Source organism: Tenrec ecaudatus, chromosome 2 (assembly GCF_050624435.1).
Source record: "Tenrec ecaudatus isolate mTenEca1 chromosome 2, mTenEca1.hap1, whole genome shotgun sequence".
In the NCBI taxonomy this organism is placed as follows: domain Eukaryota; kingdom Metazoa; phylum Chordata; class Mammalia; order Afrosoricida; family Tenrecidae; genus Tenrec; species Tenrec ecaudatus.
This window is the reverse complement of record NC_134531.1, coordinates 168862176-168870811: the sequence shown is the minus strand read 5'-3', so window position 1 is coordinate 168870811 and position 8636 is coordinate 168862176. Positions and strand designations below refer to the sequence as shown.

Sequence of the window (8636 nt, the reverse complement as noted above, 5' to 3'; positions counted from 1 at the left end):
GTTGTGGCTTCACTTTCGATACATCATCCAAAATGGGAATAATTACACTGATAAACCTGCTTAATTGAAAACCCTCACAAAAATAATCATAAGCTGTTGCTCAAATGAAAAGTGCTCTTAAACTCTCTCTTCACCCTACTCAGGTAGTAATTTGAAGCTGATGTTGAAGATCTCAAACAGAAGTCCATAGCTGTATGGTTCTAGGGGGAAAAATGGGTTTAAGGAATCCATGAGGGCAATGTGTCAGCATTATTAGGTGGAAACGTGATGAGGAAGCAATAATGCTGTTTTGAGTTAAAGTCAGAGCTAATTTTACTAGACAATGTAAAATTTTTCTCTAATTCGTTTCTTTTTCATCACCTTCTGCTGGACTACCTTGTCCTGAAGACTAAGTAGACTCTTCCTTGCCAGTGTTCATATTATTCCCTCTAAAAATGTTCTTTGCTGCCCCTCCCTCCATTGAGTTAAAGCTTTAATGACTCTTCTTAGGTCATAACTCATCTATAATATGCATTCTCTAATTAATTAATTGAAAATTAAAATAATAATAACATTCATGCTCCAGGTCACATCCCCTCCTATGAAACCTTACAGCCACTATTGTTCAGCAATGCCTCATCCAGTCTGCTTAAACTAACAAATATGGGAATTACTTTTGTTTCCTTGAGATCAGAAACATGTCTCTTTTGCTCCAAGTTTATCCTCAGAATCTACCACAGTATCTGGCAGTAGGGTATTGACATCAAGTTGATTCTGGCTCATGGTGACTTTAATGCTGTTGTTGTTGGGTGCCGTTGGTTTTGTTCTGACCCATAGTGAAGCCATGCAGTCCTGCATGTCTTGCAATGGCCCCTATGCGTGGACCCATTGTTGTAGCCGTTGTTGTCAATCCATCTCATCGAGGCATACCTCTTTTCCGCTATCCCTCTACCAAGCATTTCCTTCTCCAGGGACTGTTCTCCCCTGGCAACATGTCCAAAGTAGGTGAGACAAAGTCTTGCCATTCTTTTCTCTAAGGAGCTCTATAGTGATACTTCTTCTGAGGCAAATTTGTTTGTCCTTTTAGCAGTTCATGGTACTTTCAATATTCTTCTCCAACTGCACATTTCTAATGCATCCATTCTTCTATGGCTTCCCTTACTCAATGTCCAGCTTTCACATGCATATAAGTTAATGGAAGCTACCATGGCTCGGGTCAGGTGCACCTTAGTACTCAAAGTCACATATTTGTTTCCCAACACTCTAACGAGCCCTTGTGCAGCAGATTTACCCCGTGCACCTCGCCTTTTGATCCCTAACTGCTGCTTCCATGAGCATTGATGATGGAGCCAAGCAAGATAAAGTCCATCACCATTTCAATCTTTTCTCCATCTATCTGGAAGAAGTTCAGTGCAGTTTGAACTTCTTCCTTCAGAACCATTGGTTCTTGCTCATATTCTACCTCTTATAATGGTGGGCTGCCAACTAGTACTTTTTAGTACAGTGACTGTATTCTTTCCATCATCTTTAAAATTAGCTATTTATTTATTCATTTTTAAAATTAGTTATTCATTTTATTGGGACCTCTTCCAGCTCTTACTGTATCTTATAGCTCTTCTATATATCAATTGTATCAAGCCTATCAATACATATGTTGCCATCATCATTTTCTAAACATTTACTTTCTATTTGAATCCTTGGTATTAGCTCCTCTTTATCCCCTCCTTCCCTATCTCTGACCCTCTTGACCTCTTTAAAAATAATAAATTATTATTTTCATATTTTACACTGACTGCTGTCTCCATTCACCCGTGTTTCTGTTGTTCATCCCCTTCCATCATTGTTATGCTTCTTGCATCACTCAATATTTTGCCCATAGAATTTTCAATATTGCAACTTGCTGCTTGAATTTTTCGTCTTTTTTTAAAGCTGAAAAGCAATTATTTATTGCCTAGAAGTATGCATATTTTTTAAACCACAAAAGATGCTATTCTCTCATTTCTCCATCTTCTTCCTTTTCTTCAAAACCTCTGATATAAAAGCCATTTTTACACCTTATTAAAACTTCCCCTTGTGGTGAAGAAAGCTGATGGTGCCCGGCTATCAAAAGAGATAGTGACTGGGGTCTTAAAGGCTTGAAGATAAACAAGCGGCCATCTAGCTCAGAAGCAACAAGTCCACATGGAAGAACACACCAGCCTGTGTGATCGAGTGGTCCCAAAGGGATCAGTTACCAGGCATCAAAGAACAAAAAATCATATCATTGACTGCACACCTCCATGATAGGATCGCTGAAGACAAATGGGTGCATAAGCAAATGTGGTGAAGAAAGCTGATGGTGCCCGGCTATCAAAAGAGATAGTGTCTGGGGTCTTAAAGGCTTGAAGGTGAACAAGCGGCCATCTAGCTCAGAAGCAAATAAGCCCACATGGAAGAAGCATACCGGCCAGTGCGATCACGAGGTGCCCAAGGGACCAGATATAAGGCATTATGCAAAAAAAAAAAAAAAAGATATAAGTGTGTGTGTGTATGTGTATATATGTGTATATGTATATATGTATGTGTATATATGTATATATATATCATATTAAATAAAGGGGGAAGTGCAGAGTGGAGACCCAAGGCCCAAGTGTCGGCCAATGGAGATCCCCTCATAGAGGGGTTTAGGAGAGGAGATGGGTTAATTAGGGTGTGAGGTAGTATCGATGAAGAACACAGCTTTCCCCCAGATCCTGGATGCTTCCTCCCCCCAACTACCATGATCCGAATTCTACCTTGCAGGGCTGGATAGGACAGAGGCTGTACACGGGTGCATATGAGGGTTGGAGGTACAGGGAATCCAGGGTGGTTATGATACCTTCAAGACCAAGGGTGTGAGGGACGATGCTGGGAGAGTGGAGGGTGAGTGGGTTGGAAAGGGGGAACTGATTACAAGGATCCTCATGTGACCTCTTCCCTGGGAGAGGGACAGCAGAGAAGGGGGGAAGGGAGACTCAGGATAGGGCAAGATATGACAAAATAACGAGGTATAAATTACCAAGGGCATATGAGGGAGGGGGGAATGGGGAGGGGGGGGGGGAAGAGGACCTGATGCAAGGGGCTTAAGTGGAGAGCAAATGCCTTGAGAATGATTGGGGCAGGGAATGTATGGATGTGCTTTATACAATTGATGTATGTATATGTATGGATTGTGGTAAGAGTTGTTGGAGTCCCTAATAAAATGTAAAAGAAGAAAGGAGAAAAAAATGATTAGGGCAAAGACTGTACAGATGTGCTTTATACAATTGATGTATGTATATGTATGAACTGTGAAAAGAATTGTATCAGCCCCAATAAATTGTTTTAAAAAAATAAATTAAAAAAAAAACTTTCCCTAGCTGTCCAGACAATATCCCATCTATGTATCCTTCTGTATTTGCAAGCTGCTTGCTCCTATGACCATCTACAGCTACCTGGTAGCCTTTGTACTCCATCCCTCCCCACCCCACCCCACCCCCTTCAGTGTCACCTTCACTGGCTTTCCTGTTAATCCATTCAGAAAAGGTTTGGGATTGACGGGTAAACTCATTGAGACCACTGACAAGCTGGTGCAGGGTCCTCGCCAACCATCCACCACCAGTTGCCATACATCCCTTGTAACAGCAGTGGCTCTAGGCTCCCAAATTGGGGTGCTTCAAGAGAAATGTCCACCCAAAATTTTTTCAGTTATTTCAATTTAAGATATGCTGAGCATGTTCTTCCATTTGGGTTTTCTAAATCTAGATCTTTGCACATTTCATTATAATAATTGTGTGTTTGTCTTCTCAAGGTCAGCTCTTTGATCTCATCATTTCTTCCATTTGCTTTATCTACTGTGACAGTTACATAATCTCCTGTCAGCTTGAGAGAAGGGGTGGAGTCTATCCTACCAATTAGGTCATAGCCAATTATGCTTCTGTGTGGGCATGGCCTTCTCCTGAGGATTCTGGGAACTCCTGTCTTCCTCCCTTGAGATGGGACACACGCTCTCTCTGCTTCACCTTCCTCTTGACAAGCCACATGGAGCCATGTTGATGGCAGCCAGAGCCCTGGAGCTGGAAGAGCCATGTAGAGACCCATGCCAGCACTTAGATGCTTCTACCACCACTGGATCCACAAGACATACATCTGAGATATTTCAGGCTCAGCTCCAGACTACTGTATCAAGCTAATATTCCAAGTCAAATGCCTTTTTTTGGTGTCCCAGTGCATATAAAAGTTATATTTAGGGGGGAGGGGAAATCAATTATTCTATTAAATTTTAATAAAACTTTAAAAGGATAAAAAGGTTATATTTATACAACTTATACACTGTAGACTACTAACTGTGCAGTGATAATATGAAAATTTCTGAAATATTGTGAGAATTACCAAAATGTGGCAAAGAGACATGAAATGAATACATCCTGTTTGAAATCTGACTTGGCTACCCTTGTTCAGCTCACAGTTGTCACAACCCTTCAATTTGTTTTTAAAAAAACCCAACTATCTGCAAAGCACAACAACCCAAAGCACAGAAAACAACGTACACCTCTGCTTCCATTCTTAGCAAAGTCTCACAGCAAACTGTGAGGTAGCTGCTACTTCTAGGCTTCTTTAGAGATGGGAAACCTAGGCACAGAGAGGTTGCATGTTTGACCCAAGGTCACAAAGTAGTTAAGGGTTTAATTCTCATCAGTTTACCAATATGATCTTAGAGACTGAGTTAGCAGACATTCTGATCAACTTTGTAAATCGTTTTGGCTTCCTATAGATATGGTCTCCATTATAAACATTTAACTGGCAGTAGTCCAAAAGCAACGCACAAACATATGTGGAGGGATGTGTTCCAATAAAAGCTTTTTGTAGACAATGGAATTTTCATTTCAGTTCATTCTCTCCTGTCGTAACTCATTATTATTCTTTTGGCTGCCCCAACCATTTAAAAATATTTTTTAAAACATGCTTAGCTCACAAGCTATAACAAAAGCAGGCAGGCAGAATGTGACCTGTGGGCTACAGTGTGCAGGCTCATGCTCTCAGAAGCTGCCACCTAGAAAGTGGGTCTCCACCTGCCTCCCAGCTGGTTTCTTCTGTCGCATCACTCCTGTGGACCCAATATTTGTCCTGCTGCACATCTTATGTGAGGGAACTTCAGAAAGCCTGTGGACAAATTCCATTGTCTTTTAGCTCCGGTTTTCCTACAAACTTTTTGAAGCCCCCTTGTATATAAACATAGAGATTTCTCATTTTCCTCTTGGGAGATCCCCTGGGAACTCAAGAGCCTAATAGCACATATTGCCAGCAACCCCCCACCTTCCATAATGGGATTTAATTATTTGGCCTGGAAAGCATTTAAGCCTCCCTATACAGAAAGACCCAAATAAATAAATAATAAAGGGGCACATTGTGATAGCACCTGCCTCCAAGATCTAAAAGACACTGTCATGCCGGCTTTAATATTTTATGGTGTAGAAATGTGACCGCTACCAGGTCATAAAAAATATACTGCTTTTTATACCAGGTCAAAATCGAGAGCTAGTATTTCTCTCTGGTGGTAGGATGCAGGGAGCCAACCAGGAAAGTGGATAGAGTACCTTTTTTGAAATCTAAAGGGAGTTATTTAGACATGATGGGCCAGATTAATGTGTAGCATGTATTTTTATGGTTTTGTTTTAGAATTTGTTTGTTTTCTTTCTTTCTCTCTACAGCTTGAAAACAGAAGGTTTCACAATCTGCCGGCAGCTGGTGTAACATTCATTATTTACCACTAGAAAGCCAAGAATCTCATTCTGACCCTCCATTGTTGCTTTAGGCTTATTCTGGGAAGAACCAAGAAACAGACAAGTCCGTCCTGGTGCCCATAACACATGGCTTCTGTAGCAAATACCCCAAATCTTCACCTTGGAAGAGATATTCCATATGATTGCCCCTCTTCCCCTTTTCCTGTATTGTCACTGACTGCGGGCCACCCATTGCTGGTCTGATCCTCTGACAGCAGAGATCCCAACCCCTCCATTGTTGGTGGAGAGTTCTAAATAACACAGCCTTGAAGACTACAGTAAGTCAGACATCTGCCTGCCCCCAGTGCCCACCTTCTACCTACTGAAGCCTGTCTCATGTGATGGAGTCTTCTATGGAGACAAGGCTAAATCTCTTAATGTCAGTTTGTTTTCTTCATCACAGTAGCATAGCAATAGCAACTTTCTGTGCCAAGCATTGTGTTAAGCACGTCACACGTGGTCACTTGTTTCATCTTCACAGCAGCCCCAGGTTGTAGGAGCCATTAGAGGGTCTGTTTTACAGATGATGAAACTGATATTAGACAACTTTGGCCAAGAGACCCAGAGAGTAAGGAACAGAGTTGGAGTTTTGTCCCAGCTCCTCACGGATATTGCCCTTTCATCATCCTTGCCTGTCACCATTCAAACGTCCTGGGGGAACAAGGTCCTTGTTCTCAAGGAGAACGACAATTCCTAAGACAGATGAAAAGGAGAGTCAGAGAGGGGAGAGTAGCAGTTCCCCGGCTAGAGTTAAGTTCTTACAAAGCTAATAACTTGTGTACAAGCAAACAAATGCAGAGAAGTGGTTTTTGGCACCACGCTATTTAAGCAGAGATTAATTAATACTAGATTACAATAGAATTCCTACAGAATGACACTTGATCCAGACCCCAGAATAACAAAAGAATTCAACATGATTAATGTTTTGAATACCAAGGAACGTCAGGATGATTTAACTCTTACTACTAAAAAGGGCTGCCAGACTGCTTTAAAAAGCTCTCCCTGACCCAGGATATTGCTATCTACAGTTCAATCAGCTATCGGGGTTCACTCATGTGGCAGAAGCATGATTCTTGCCAACTCGGCTTCATTTCACATCTCCCCTTCCTCCCCCACCACCCTCCCCTTTCCCCCAGTTCCATTGCAGGCTAACAAAGCAATGCTTGAGAGAAGGCATTCTGAAATCCTCAACCAGAGTGGGGCCCTGCTGGTTAGCTTCGGTGGGTCAGAAGAACTAGTTACCAGCAATGGGCACCCCATGAAAAATTAGCCTGCCAGTCCACCAGCTCTGAGGGGACTCTTTTATTTCATCTTCTGGTCTTCCCGTGTTCTGAAAAAAAGTCTCTGCTGGTGAGTCACTGGTGGCTCTAGGTGTTTAAAGCATTTATGTGAGGAGAAAGACAGATTGATGTCTTGAGCACAGCCTGGCCTGCCTGCTCTGGCCTCAGGAGAGGTCAGGAGGGTGACAAGGATACTAAAGCTTAAGACGACAGAGTTGGCGCCAACGTGCATTTAAGCAGAGACTAAGAGTCCAGAATTCCTGGACATCATAAAGAATCTATTATCATTGTGGTCACTTTCAGCAAGACTGATTTCATTACCATCTGTCTTCATCCACCACCGAATAAATATTAAATATGAAACTTTTCCTGGACTCGAGTCACTGAGGCCGTGAGAGAAGCCGTTATGTAACCATGTGATCTCCGCTCACCTTAGTGAGGGAGTGAAGATGGGGGGGCGTGGGGATGGGGCAAGTGGGAGGGGGGCACCGTGGGGGGAGATAAGATCATTAGCTCTACTGAGTCGAAAATAAGAGTTCAGTTCTCGGTTGAGTAATAATTCTCTTTTCAAGGTGGGCAATATTTAAGCAATCATCTCTTGAAAATTGGTCATTACCACCAGCTAATAACTGATTTGTTAGTTAATAGCCCAAGGTGAAGCCAAGGGCAGCAAACGCTCTAGCATACCCGTTTCTGATGGCAGGATTAACAGATTTCAAGGGCATTATTGCTATTATGAGCCATGTTCATTGATTTATAACAACATTAATATGTTTATAAAAGAGTAGGTGCAATGTCTTAGAAAAATCCATCATTGTCTGATGCATTAGAGTTAAATATCTGCCATTTTATGTCCAGGAGAGACACCCACTGGTCCACTTCTGGGCATCACCAAGGACCAGGCTGGCCCTAGGTGGTTTGCAGAGTCAAGGATTGTGGGAGCCAGAGCAAGGTCCCTCATAAGGCTCTATCTTTAATTGCAACAATGGCACCTCTTCCTCTAAGTATATCCGGAGCCGAAGTGCCACAAACAGTTAAGCAATTAGCTACTGACCAAAACAGTGGTAGTTCAGGTCTATCCAGATGTGCTGGGGAAGAAAGGCCTAAAAATCTATTTCTGAAAGGTCACAGCCATTGGAAACCCTATGGAGCACAATTCTACTCGGATACACATGGGCTCACCATGAATTGGAACTGACTTGACAGTAATCTTGTTTGTTTGTTGGTTGGTTGGTTGATTTTGAAGCCTGCCATTCCAGAGAAAAGTCTAAAAGGGAAAACAGATTTTGTAAATGGCTCCTCTGCAAAGTGGAATTGGAATGGGGGAGAGCAGCAAGAATGTTTCATTTCCTACTCCTGTTTATATTTTGATTTTTTTTTAGTAAAGATTTTTTAATTTTAAAAATCCTGTAAATTTCAAATAGTGAGATAAGTCATTCCCCAAACAAGTGTGCCCAGCATCATTAGACTCAAGGGACAGAAGCTACAGCCTCGTGGTATAGTACACAGTCCACTGGGAGCTCCAAGAGACCTTCAGACTCATTGATGACCACGTCCATTCCTAAAGGCAAAGTTCTCCCAGTAAGCGTATAATCAG

The 8636-nt window shown here is 42.1% G+C and overlaps 1 pseudogene; it reads right to left on the bottom strand.

Moving 5' to 3' along the window:
• Nucleotides 1–1966: 1966 nt before the first annotated feature.
• Nucleotides 1967–3547, bottom strand: LOC142441092 (small nuclear ribonucleoprotein F-like; annotated as a pseudogene).
• Between the last annotated feature and the right edge of the window lie 5089 nt (nucleotides 3548–8636).